At 40.4% G+C, this 13,648-nt stretch overlaps 1 protein-coding gene across 1 annotated transcript in view; it reads right to left on the bottom strand.

The window, feature by feature from the left end:
- Positions 1-12,427, bottom strand: part of LOC136886168 (uncharacterized) — a 70,984-nt gene extending 58,557 nt beyond the window's left edge. Inside the window, exon 1 of the mRNA XM_068230251.1 lies at positions 12,337-12,427. The gene's annotated coding sequence lies outside the window, so the exon portion shown is untranslated. The remainder of the gene's footprint in view (positions 1-12,336) is intronic.
- Positions 12,428-13,648: the final 1,221 nt, after the last annotated feature.

Raw genomic sequence — 13,648 nt, 5'->3', positions numbered from 1 at the left:
AACCTCAGGTACAAGGTCCACATCAATATATCTGTGCACCACCATTGACTGGTAAACTGTGTCTGTGGCTCTCATTGTCGCTGTAAACCGAAGGTACTGGATCAATGTGACTTGAGCAAATATGCAGGATGCCTCGCAGACGTACGCAAGAAAAGTACTGGCAGATGAGTGATTTTGAAAGAGGCATGAGGGAATGTGATACATCTATCTGGAAAATTGTAGCTCGTGCATGAAGAAGTGTGTCGGCAATGCAACGGGTGTGTACAGAACGTTCACAGAAGGCTATAGAACACGACCAGATGGTCTGGTCGCACCGACCAGAACCCCTAACCCCAAGAAGATCGAAACCTAATCCAAATGGCATTGCAGCACGGATATGCGTCTTCCTCGGCTCTGGCGCAACAGTGGAACAGTGTAACATATCGTACTTTCAAGAGTTAGAGTCCATCCCAGTTTATTACGATCTGGGTTACCAACGCGTTGTCCACTCCTCCGCCTATCTTTGACTAATGTGCATAAACATGCTAGACTGCAATGGTGTATGGAGCGACGTCTCTGCGGACAGAAATGGCAGCAGACAGTGTTTTCAGACGAATCCAGTTTCTCTCTGTTTGAAAATGATGGCCGCAGTTTCGTTCGCCGCAGACTGGGGGAGAGACATTACACTGATTGCATTCACACAAGACATACAGCGCCAACTCAACGCATTATGGTGTGGGGTGCTATTGGGTACAACTACAAATCACAGTTGGTGCGTGTCCAGGTCACTGTTACCAGTTTGACCTACGTGAATGACATACACTTTCTGCACGACACCCCAGACACCTTATTTCTGGAGGACAATGCGCGATCACATATCGCTGCACGAACACGTGGTGTGCTAAGTCCCAACTGACGAGCCTAGCTTGGCACACGAGGGCGAAACGCAGGCAACCAAGAATGAGTTAGCTGGAAAATTTATAATGTCCAATAACGGACCATTATATTGGTATTGTAAATTTACTCATTCAGGACAAATATTTTAGGTTCCCTATGGGAATCAACATCTGCAGCACGAACACGTGCTTTGTTGTTGTGAGACAATGTCAGATTGTTGCCCTGGCCCACCTGATCACTGGACTCATCGCCAATTGAAAATGTGTGGGATATGGTGAAAGGACGGGTGCTTCGCTATGACACAATGCCAGCCACCAAAGATGAACTGCGGAACGAGGTGAATGCAACATGGATGGCTATACCCCAGGACACCATTCGCGCCTTATACGTGTCGATGCCATCACATAGGGAATAAGTTATCAATGCCCTTGGAGGACACAGTGCCTACTAGGCAACGGGATACATGCCGACTCTGGGTGACTGAAATGCTAATTGTTTCTGCAGAACATACTAATGAACATGTCCTGTGAATATGAACTTCCTGTCTCCAGTCTTTGAAGGTATTCTCTTTTTATGAACATGAGTGTACTGTAGTTCTATCAGATGAAATGTGTTGATATTGTAAGTCTTTAATTATTTGAAATTCATTAACAGCGTAGTGCACTAACAATCAAGTGTTAAAAATCAAAGACCAATTTGTTTAACTTAGAACCTAAAAGATTAACTGGGATGGATACGATGTATTCATTTGTGAATGTTTACAGAATATGACACCTCATCTTGCATAATTTCATCAATGAAGTATAAATTGTCACCTGAATGTTGTTTTTGTGCATTAGGGACTAAACTTATGATATAAAAATAAGTTATGTTAAAAGTAATGTATGTGGATGTAAATGATCGGGTGTTAATAATAGGCCTTAATGACCTAGGATTCTCTATTTATGAAGGCAGATAGTGCTCAATGGAAATAGCCTAGCCATGTCAAGTGACAGAATGGTACCATAGTTCATATTTATGTTCAGTGAGGAAGTAACAACGAATACTGCATTATGGAGGGTATATTATTAAGCACATGAAGCGACAAGTGCAGTTAGGATAATAATCACTCTCTGTGCTCACTCAACAACCCCGAGCTTGTCTAAAAAAAAAAAATGTATCTAATTAATGCAAATTTTAAACCATTATTAGTCTGTCTTCAACAATGTGTGATCATCAAGTTAAAGTTTTCAGTAAATGATGAAGATACATAATGTAATAAGTATGCCTAATTAAAATGATTAAACTTACATGACCTTACATTGTGGGGGGGGGGGGAGAATTTGAAAGTAGGGCTTGGCCAAGAGTGCAACCTTAACCTAACGGGCACGGATTTGACTTGGGGCCTGACGTCACAGGCCCTGGATTCAACCCTAGGCTTAACCCTACAAGGTCATTAGCTTTACAGACAAGTTTGATGTCCAAGAGTACTGGCTGAAGCTAACAGGCATGGATTTGTTGCCTGGTTTAACCTTTACAAGGGCGTTATAGACTCAAGTTTGAGATTTGATCCCAGGTTTAACCTAGCTAGACAAGATGACATATGGTCCATGGGCTTTAGGAGCTGAGCTTGGAACTGGATGACGGCCATTCGCATTATTTTAATAGGACAAGGAAGATGGTGTAAAGATTAATACATGTATAATAAAAATCTTCCGGGCTGTTATGCCGTGGTCCACTCCTCTCACTTCTCCCAGACGTTTTCACTACTGCTGTGGTGAAACAAGAGAAGCAAGAGGAGTGGACCATGGCATAACAGCCCGGAAGATTTTTATTATATTGACACCGGCCGTGAAAGCCTTCATACTTTAATTAATACATGTGCTTCATTCTTAGGGGCATAATGCTGAAAGGTGACATCAAGTCGTAGAGCTGAGTGACTGTAAAAGGCCAAAAGTACAAAAAGGATACAGATCAATATGGCAAAAGGACAAATGTGCAAAATTGTTAAATCGTTAAAGGACAAAATGGCAAAAGGGCTAAAACTAAAGGGCAAAAGGGAATGAGCTGTGGTCTAGGGCTCAGAGCTGAACGTGGAACAAGATGGTGGTACGGGACTACGGAGATGATAAAAGTATAATACATGTGCATTATTCACAGGGACATACCTTTATAAAGATCCTTCTAGGTCCTTAAGCTGAGCAGCTGCAGACTCAAAGATGCTAGCATGTGAGCAGATGTGTAATGTGCTGTTGGTATTTAGTGCTTGGAACCCCAATTTTCTTATTGTAACAATTCAAGCTCAGAGATTTGAATTCTGGATACTTATAGTAGCTTATAATACTGTTGATATCACTCAGCAGATTAAAACTTAAATGTTCAGAACTGAGGAAATGTTCGCACAACACGTGACTGAGAATGGAACCCAGGGCTCATTCCTTTGGTCTGCTGATTATAAAGCTAAGTAAATGAGTGCACGTTGAAAGTGTGCATTTTCATACAAAAGACCTAACATTTGAGCTGCGAGAAATTAAAAGATCCCCACACCAACTGGGAATAGAACTCGGCACTCTTTCCCTTGGTCTGCTGACTACCATAGTAACTAAATGATTGTGCAATAAACTCAAAAACACCTCAAATTAGAAGTATAAGAAATGAACATTTCGCCTACCCGACTAGGATTCAAACCCAGGACTCATTTACTTGGGAAGCAAACAAGCATGCTAAACTAAATGACTATATTAACAGCTTTTGTTTTTCTTTGAAACACCTAGCTCAGTGTTACAAGATTCAAAGTTAAAAATCACTGACAGAACTAGGACTTGAACCTGGAGCTTGCTTGGACCGAAAGCTAAACTGCTATTCAGATATCTAATACCGAAAATTCAAACTTCTAATTCTGAGCAAAGAAAACAATCGCTGACTTTGGGTTTCAAAACGGGAGCTCACTTCTACTCAGATCTAATGATATTAAGTTCATAAGATGAAAAAAATGTTTAAAATCCTTAACCTGACGAGGAATCAATGACAAACTCTCCTTCCACTGAAGAGTAAGTGTGAATGATTAGCACAAACTATGTTAACTGAATGTGGAGAGAGAATGAGGTCGTGACATATGTGTATCTCAGAAAAAAAAAAAAAAAAAAAAAAAAAAAGACAGCAGGAACATGTTGATTAGACTTGGAAATATTTGCTATGACATGAAATATAAAGTTCATTGTTTTTGCAATTAGCCTAGTATGCACATTTCAGCAAAAGAATATTGGCGGTACGAACAAGTTGACTAGACTTGGAAGTAACTTATTTGCTAGGACAGGGAATACAAAGTTTATTGTTCCCGCATTGAGCTCTGGGCTACAGATTTGAACCCTGGAGACGTGTAATTGCCTGCTGTAATGTTTACATCACTTGGCACCTAACATTAGAGCTGCGAACAATTAAAAAATCCCCAGGCCGCCTGGGAATCAAACTCGGCAAACTTTCTCTTGGACTGCTGACTATCATAATAACTAAAGGATTGTACATTCAATTCAAAACACACAACCTTTGAGCTAAAAGGAATTCAAAAATCACCAACCAGACTAGGAATCGAACCGGTGGATTCTTAACATGGGAAAGAAACGTGCATACTCACTAAATGACTGTACATGAAAAGCTTGTGTGTTTAATTGAAACACATCAAGTTTGACTTTCTTTCGAAGTGGGGACAATAATAATACTCACTCTACGTCTTACTAACTACTCTTGAACATTTTATAAGTTCGCAATAATAATTTTGAAGATCCAAGCTGCTTTCATGCTGAGTACTCAACATTCATTGCTATTAATTTGTTAATTTGCTAAGTGCAGAAATGTCAATCCCCCTTCCAAACAGCTTTTTAAGATGCCAACATGTCAGAATTTAGTCCTGCAAGTTTTCTTTATGTTCCAGTAAATCTAATGACACAAGGCTGACGTATCTGAACTCCTTCAAATACCATCAGAATGAGCCCTAACCATCTGAGCTACTCAGCCCGACAATTCAACTATTAAGTTCAAAAAACACACACACACTAACAATGATGATACCAATAGTAACCTGGAGGATCCAACCCACCTCCGTACTGAATACTCAACATGCATACCAAATAAGCGAGTCCCGCAGGAGCTTGCATCTTATCAGAATTGCCTACCTGGTAATAAATAATAAAATCCCTGGCCCAGCTGGGAATTACACAATCAAATATATTTAAACCGGCATGGATTACACACACAACAATAATAATATGGAAGAACCAAACCACGTTTGTACGGAATACTCTACACGCTTACCTAATAAGAAAAATAAACCTCGTGCCGGGATTTAGTCCAGCAGGAGTTCGTGTCTTATCAGACTTAAACAATAAAGAAAAAACCCAACCTAACTGGGAACTACAAAATCTAGAATATTAAAATCAGCGTGGATTGCACCTACATGCACATTATTTCTGTAGTATTCAATCATTACCAAGCAAAGTGCTAGTCCCGAACCATAGACATGTTCTACACTCAGTTGTCAGAGACCAAAGGGGTTACTCTATTGTAGTTTCTAACAACTAGGCTCACAATAATGATGCTGAAAAGTAAATGGGAAGTTTCGTGTTATTGCATTCTTTGGACCCCGCAGGCTAGGTGTGTGCAAAAATCATCAGAACGGTTAGAGCTTGTCAGCATTATTATTGTGACCCTAGCAGTTAGAAACTACAGACAGAAACCCCTTTGGTCTCTGACAACTGAGTGTGGAACACGTCTTTGCTTTTTAACAATTGAATATTACAGAAATAATGTGCAAGTAGGTGTAATCCAGGCTGATTTAAATATTCTAGATTTTCTAATTCTAAGCGGAGTCAGTGATTTTACACTTTACTGAGCAATTCTGATAAAACGCTAACTCAAGCGGGACTACATTCTGGCACCAGATTACATTTCCTTATTGGGTAAGCATATGGAGTATTTAGTACGAAGGTGGGTTGGATCCCCAAATTATGATTATTATTGAGTGTGTGTGTGTGCATGTGTAATCCTGGCTGATTTTCCTGGCTGTGACGGGGATGTTATTATTTATCAGATGATTATGATAAGACGATAACTCCTGCTAGACTAACATTCAGCACCAGATAACATTTTGTTTTTGGGTAAACATATATAGTATTCAGTACAAAGGTTGGTTGGACCGTCAAAATGATTATAACTATTAGCTTGTCACCCTCCGCCGGTTAGTATTATTAGCTGCCGTTCTCAAACGCCCAGGTTCGATTTCAGAATAGCAGGAGGGCTGGTATGTGGTTAAAATGGTGCATGCAGCTCACCTGCATTGGGGGTGTGCCTGAAAAGAGCTGCACCAACTCAGGATAAGGACACGAGTTTACTTATTATTAGTGTTTGTTTTCAGCACTTATAAGTTGGACTGTCGGGCTGAGTAGTTTAGAAGGTTAAGGCGCTAGCCTTCTAACCCCAACTTGGCAGATTCAATTCTGGTTCAGCCCGATGGTATTTGAAGGTGTTCAAATATGTCAGCCTAGTGTCAGTAGATTTACTGGCATGTAAAGGGAAACTTGCAGGACAAAATTTTGTCACGTCAGCGTCTTCAAAAACTGTCTGAAGCGGGGATTGCAATTTCAGCACTTAGCAAATTAATTGCAAAGCTGAGTAACACAGACAGTCGAAGTGCTGCTCTTTTCTTTCTTAGTGTGCATGTATGTAGAGTATTAGGCATGAAAGAAACCTGGATCTTCAAAATTACAATTATTATTATTTGCGAACTTTTCAGATGTTGGAGTGTAGTTAGTAAGACGTAAAGTGAACAATGTTATCGTCCCCACTTCGAAAGAAAGTCGAACTAGAGGTGATTCGACTGAGCACAAGGTCTTTAATGTACAGTCATCTAGTTAGCATGCATGTTTGTTTCCCATATAAAGAACCCATGGTTGGATTTCGAGTTGGGTCGGCGATGTATTTAATTTCTTGTATCTCAAAGGATGAATGTCTTTGAATTTAATGCACAAACATTTATTTACTATGATAGTCAGCAGTCCAAGAGAAACAGTGTCGAATTCGAATCCCAGTTGGAGTGGTATTATTTAATTTATCGCAGCTCAAACATCATGTGTTTTGAATTAAATGGATACTTTCAATGCACAGTTATTTCCTTAGCATGATACTCAGCAGTGAAAAAAGGAAGAGCCCTGGGTTCCATTCCAGTCATGTGGACCGCAAATACTTTTTTTCGATTCTGAACACAAAGTTTTACACCCTAAGTGATGTCAACAATATTGTAAGCTACTATAAGTCACGTAGAGTTCAAATCTATAAGCTCAAAATGTTACAATAAAAAGTTCAGAGTTCCAAACACTAAAAACCAACAGCGAGTTACGCTTCTGCTCACATGCCTGCATCGTTGACTCTGCAGCTGCACAGCTTCAAGACCTTGTAGTAGATTATTATAGGTATGCCCCTACAAATAAAGGACATATATTTTATCCTTCACCATCTCACTAGTCCCATACAGCCATCCTCTTCCAATTTGGCTCTGAGCCGTACACCATATTTCATTCCATTTAGCCCTTCTGCCATTTAGCCCTTTTGTCTTATAGCTATTTAACACTTTGGCCCTTCTGCAGTTTCTCAGCTCCATGACCTAAGGCCACTTTCAATGTTATGGCCATATGAATAAAGCATATATATTAAGCTTTATGCCATTTTCCTAGCCTAATAAAACAATGTGTGAAGCCGACATCTTGTTCTAAGAACGGGTCCAAAAGCCACTGGACCTTGTCTCAACTTGTATGGATAGGTTAAGCCTGGGATCGAAACTGAAAGTCGAGTCTCTAATGTCCTTGTAAGGTTAAGATGGGCATCAAATTCGTGCCTGTAATCTTAAACTAGCACTCATGACCCCAATCACATTGCCAGTTGCGTTTAGCCAGCAGTCTTGGGCATCAAACTTGAGTCTGTAAAGCTGACACCATTGCAAGGTTAAGCCTAGGGTTGAATTGATGACATGTCAAGAAGTAAGTATAAATAACCACCTAATCGATACTTTATTAATGCCTCAGGCATGGGATCCCATGGCAGAGAATCTTTTGTATCTTTCAGCATTGACGTGTTCTTGATATCTAATTGAGAAGTTCCTTCCAGATTGTCCCACGTAAGTTTTTTTACATTGAGCACAAGTCAGCTTATAAATACCCGATTCCTGGAATTCATCATCTTTAAGTTTATTAGCTTTATTATGACTAAAGAACCTATGTTTCGTTAGTCATAATAAAGCTAATAAACTTAAAGATGACGAATTCCAGGAATCGGGTATTTATAAGCTGACTTGTGCTCAATGTAAAAAAACTTACGTGGGACAATCTGGAAGGAACTTCTCAATTAGATATCAAGAACACGTCAATGCTGAAAGATACAAAAGATTCTCTGCCATGGGATCCCATGCCTGAGGCATTAATAAAGTATCGATTAGGTGGTTATTTATACTTACTTCTTGATTAAACATCGATACGGTCATGAAATGGACAACTTGTAATTGATGACATGTGACGTTAGGCATAAAGACGAATATGTCCCTGTTAGGTTAAGCATGCACACTTAAGACAGCACATTCTGTGTGGCGGAGGCGTGTCGCAGGGGCATATGGTGGCAGTGGCCGGCAAACCTGTGACTAGTATCTACTAATATCTTCTTCCTTCAGAGTTACTTAAACCAAGTTCCATACCTTCCACGGACAGTGAAGAATATCTTCGAAGTATTATATACTTCTATTGTAAAACATTTCTGTGTGTTGATTTTCAATTCAAAAAGACTTTAATATTGAACAACATCAAGAAGACTTAATTTTTGTAATTCTCATGATTTTTGAGCAGTTACGTTTTAAAATAAATGTAGTCTCCTGTTGTACTTTGTTTCATTAATCAGTCATGTTCCCATTTCCCCCAAACTACTCTGCACCCAATTGGTGAACGCAGGGAAACCAGAGGTGGACCGTTTGTATTAGCATATCATTGAAACTCCAGGTTACAGTTAAAAGTCACTATTTTCAAGAACATGCAGGATTACTGTCTTCAGTGATAATCATAACAGTTTCCATTGCATTTGGTTTGGTCCAACCCAAGCAGTTCCTTGTCAGATGACCACATGGAGAGGGGGGTCATCGTATGTACCGATTAGTAAAAGCTGCGAGGCTGCGGTCTGCATTGTGGCGTCGCAGTCTCCTCACGGAGGTTGCAGCCGCGGGTGCACGGATTCTCATCGGCTGCCATTCAATGGTCGGCTCAGAACTGGCATGGACCAGGGCAATCCGACTGTCTAATTAAAATAAAGCATTGCAATGGCCCAAGCGGGTGTTGACAAAATGTGATTTCTGCCCAGTGCTCTGAATGTCAATGTGAAGAAATTCAAGCAAACGCGGGTAAACGATGGGAGTAACTATGACTCTCTTAAGGTGTCGGGCATGTAAGTCCTAGTATCCGAGATGAAGCATACGTTATTTGCTCATCGTTTGAGGTGTCGGGTGTATAAGACCTAGTATCCGAGACGAAGCCTCTGGGGCAGCAAGAGTATCTACCCGTTACCCGCAACGGGTGTGTGTCTTCAGCACCTGTTGAACAAAAGTGGTCGATGGTCAGGGCAGGCACAATGTGCCTTGTCATCTGCACAAGCCTGCTGCTGGAAAATCACCCCAAGTCCCCACCTATGGGTCCACTTCTTGAGCAAGACAACCCGGGCGCGGATAAAATCCCAGTCATTGCTCACGATGAACTAAACAGGAGGGTAAACACCCAGTCATGGGGTAGGGCTCTTTGGGGCTAATCCCTCCTTAGAGTAGAGAGAATGATTGCGTGCAATCGATTGAGTCCTCAAAGGCCGTCGGATTCGGTCGTGTCAGGTCCCATGCACCATCTAAGCCGGTAGGGGACCATCGATGACAACCAGGGCGATCCACCAGTCTAAGTCGATGTTCCCTTCAAGATAACTGATTGTCCCATTTGTCTCTGCGGGACGAAGGGAAAATATAAGGGTCTGAGCATCAATGATTATGTGGCTCATCTTAAAACTAAGCATGCTTCCTTGAAGATTTTATTTCCTTGCACGTCTTGCCTGAAGAAGTATGTTGGTAAGCATGCCGCTCAGACTCATATTCCCAAGTGCACGGGCCCGCCCAAACCCATGACACTTTCATACGCATGTTCAGCGTGTACGATGGAATTTGCTACGCAAAGAGGTCTGTCCCAACACGAGTGCCATACTCATCCGGCCCTCAGAAACTTGAGGCGTAAGGATCCCATTTCCAGCACAAAGCCCTGCCTTGCTGCAGGTAGTGGGAAAGAGAGCAAGTTCACTGCTGAGGAACTTGTGAAAATGTACACACTCTAGCAGGATCAAAGAGGGAATCCGGATTCAAATAGACTCATATTTGAGTCGTTGGGAACTAAGACCAAAAAACAAATAAGTGATAAGCGAGGTCAGCCTGCCTATCAAAGGGCTAGGGATGATTTCCTTCTTAGGAATCAGGCCATCCCTCCAGTTGCTTGGGGGGGAACGGCCGACCGCAGCCAGTCGCCATGCGCTAGCACCCGGATGGGCGTTCAACCTATCATTTCACCAGGAGGGAGGGATGTTCATACTCCCCCTGGCGACCCCATTGGGGATGATCAAGGCGAAGGACCATCTCAGCAGGGTCCAGTAATAGCTACCATCTGGGAGGAAGTATCTGGGGTGGAAGAGAATCAGGGTTCTCACGATTTTGTTGTCATAGGGGAGCCTTTTGTACCCCCTATCGGATTTGACGAGTGTCCCTGTTGAAGATGAGCCCCAGATCTCCGTTGAGGATCCTCGCCCCTGGTTAGAGGCATCTTGGCGGAAGATGCTTCTAGATCAGATTAAGGAAGGGGACCATAAATCTGGTCTGGGACTGCCGGGAGCGCGGGAACCAACATGTCAGCTGAGAAAGGCGGCCAGCGGTGTGAACATCACACAGGAAACTGTAGATACTGTATACACCGCGGTCGTTGAATTCTTCTCAAATGAAAGTAAGCAGAATGATCCCGTCCAGGATGGAGCTTCTTCCTGTAATAGGAAGAAAAAGAAATCCACCACGAAAAAGGTGCGAGTTAAAAGATAATCATGATACCTGAACTCTACCACAACAACATTTCTCTCTGCATTTTATCGACTTGGTTCTCATAGAATTTGACCCCTGAACATTTACAGCAATAATGGCACAAACTTCTTTGGAGCAGCTACAAAAATCAAGGCCTTTCTGCAAAACAACCCACAGAAAACTAACTTTTCACATAACTGTAGGCAAGGGACTGACGTGGCATTTCATCCCTTCTGCAGCATCACACTTCGGTGGAATCAGGGAAGCAGCTGTCAAGAGCCTGATAAATCACCCCAGACAAGTGATGGATTCTTATCGCTTCACCAACAAAGAATGGACCATTATTACAACACATCCTTTCACCAAAGCTAAATGATGATCCTATTGAAACTTCTTACCTAACTACATCCCATTTCCTTATAGGAGAGCCAATTACTACACACTCTGATCATCACAACCTTGCCCACGTGGATATATTTTCAGCAGCTAACATAGAAATACTGGAACAGATGGTGAAATTAATACCTCAATAAATGGGCAATGAAATACCCCGTAGCAATATAGTCATACTGAACGGTGATGACGTGCATGCTATGAAGTAGACGATTAGTGTGATCAAATTTGTAAGTAGGTAATGACGAATTCATTCATGTAACAAATGTTCAGGTCAGTAATGGCAAATTTACAAGGCCTATTCCCAAACACTACCCCTTATGAAGTATGAAACAGAAAGGCCAGATAACTCAGGAATGGGTTGTTTATTCACTGCATCCTTAAGTAATATTATAAGTCACAATGGACTAGTAACACCACAGACCACATTAGGAAGAATAAGAATATTTATTACTTGCCACGAGATGGCTAAAATGTGTGTAGTATAAAAAGGGAACGCACGTAGTAAACAAGCATATCACTTGCAACTTGTATCAACAAATTACTGTATTATCTAGAAATCAATAATTAATATAATCAATGAGATAACAAAGTGTTACATTTGGAAGCAACTAGTAAAATATCCTGTAACAGTAACAAAACAATCTATCTTATAGCTACTTTTTGTTCGAAACTATTTTTGAATTCAAAAGTATTAGTTGGAATGATACCACCTCCCAAAATGATATAGAGTAAAGGTCTTTGGAATAATACTAGCTGCAGCACAATTCATAACGCAAGATCGTGGAACAACTTGAAGGAAAAGTGAAAATTAGGTAAGTAAACAGACAATCTCATAAGAAAAGTATATTTTCTGTAGGAATTTCAATCTGGTGCACTGAAATGAAGGATTACACCTTGGTATCTGTTGAGCCATTTCCTAACCATTTCCGTCAACTGACAATGGCTAATAGAATTATGTACATTACCTCAAGATAGTTTTCATTCGATGACCCTGGCTCGGTTAACTCTGATTTAACTTCATCTTTCAGAGCTTCTGATACATGTTCAAAATTTTCCTGTGGAAAATAAGATATATTAAGTATGCTCATAACACACACCTACAAATATAGTCACCAACAAATGAGCATGTTCATTCATTAATTTCCAGTATTACACTACTCTCAGAATTTCACTAATGTTTAAGGAAGATTTCTACCAGCAGAGGATTTTTATAAGCAAAGGCTGTACTGAGAATGGTGTTACTATTCTTCCTCACTCCTTATATCACAGAAAGGATGAGAACAAAATATAAAATGAGAAACATTTTCTAGCCATATCAGAAGATATAATACAAGGGATGGAATTGCGATCATCTCACACAGAATTTGGAAGGAAGCAACCATAGGCATTCACTAAATTGTATGAACTATTTTCATATGTACAATCACATCAATCAAATCTTAAACCTTGTTTGAACCAATTAGAAGAGTTAAAACTATTCTAAATATTTTTTTTTGTTCTCAGCATAGAGTTTGTTTACAGACAGATAAAAATAACTTGAAAAAATGGAAACACATTTTCTCCTCTGGTTTTGCTGAGATCACAGGGGCTACATAAAGCATTAAGACAGTTAAGTGTAAAATAAAAAACATAAAGATGAAAAAAGCAGGCTTGTCTCAGTCATATAGCAGCAAAAATTGTGATATAGCCCCAAGTCAAAACAACCAGAAATGAAATACTTTACTACTACAAGCATTTTATGTACTGTTCTTTGAAGAACTGTGGGGATGAGAACACTGTCAGTGGAGAGTCAGCAGTGTTGGAGTGTACATCTGCAGTTTCAGAAGATCTCTTATGATATACGAGACATTTAAATTTCTCACATAGATTCATAAAACCCTGCCAGCACTAAAGGGTGGGAGGGGGGGTTCTAGAATATACTGACTTTACCCATTCAGTATAGAAGGGAACAGTAGCTGAACTAATGAATGGATGAAAAGGAAGCACAAAAAGGACAGGGAAATAACGAGAAAGAGGAAAGAAAATATTCTGTTTAATGTGCATGGCATAGCCCACTAAGAAGGGGCGTATTAAAGAAATTATTCTCAGATATCGTGCATTCTAGAGTCCTTAGATATAGTTATCTATGTAACATAGAATCTAACCTGTATTTGAGGAATAAAATGAGTTAATCACTATTCCGCCTTTCTAAATGATTTCAACATTTGAGCAAAATACTTACTTTGAGAGAACGTACATTCAGATTTTGAGCTATTTTAACCCTTGTATGCCATAGGC

The sequence above is a fragment of the Anabrus simplex genome, chromosome 14 (assembly GCF_040414725.1).
Source record: "Anabrus simplex isolate iqAnaSimp1 chromosome 14, ASM4041472v1, whole genome shotgun sequence".
Taxonomy (NCBI): Eukaryota; Metazoa; Arthropoda; class Insecta; order Orthoptera; family Tettigoniidae; genus Anabrus; species Anabrus simplex.
Note: the sequence above shows the minus strand (reverse complement) of the source record. Positions and strands in the feature narration are given on the sequence as shown.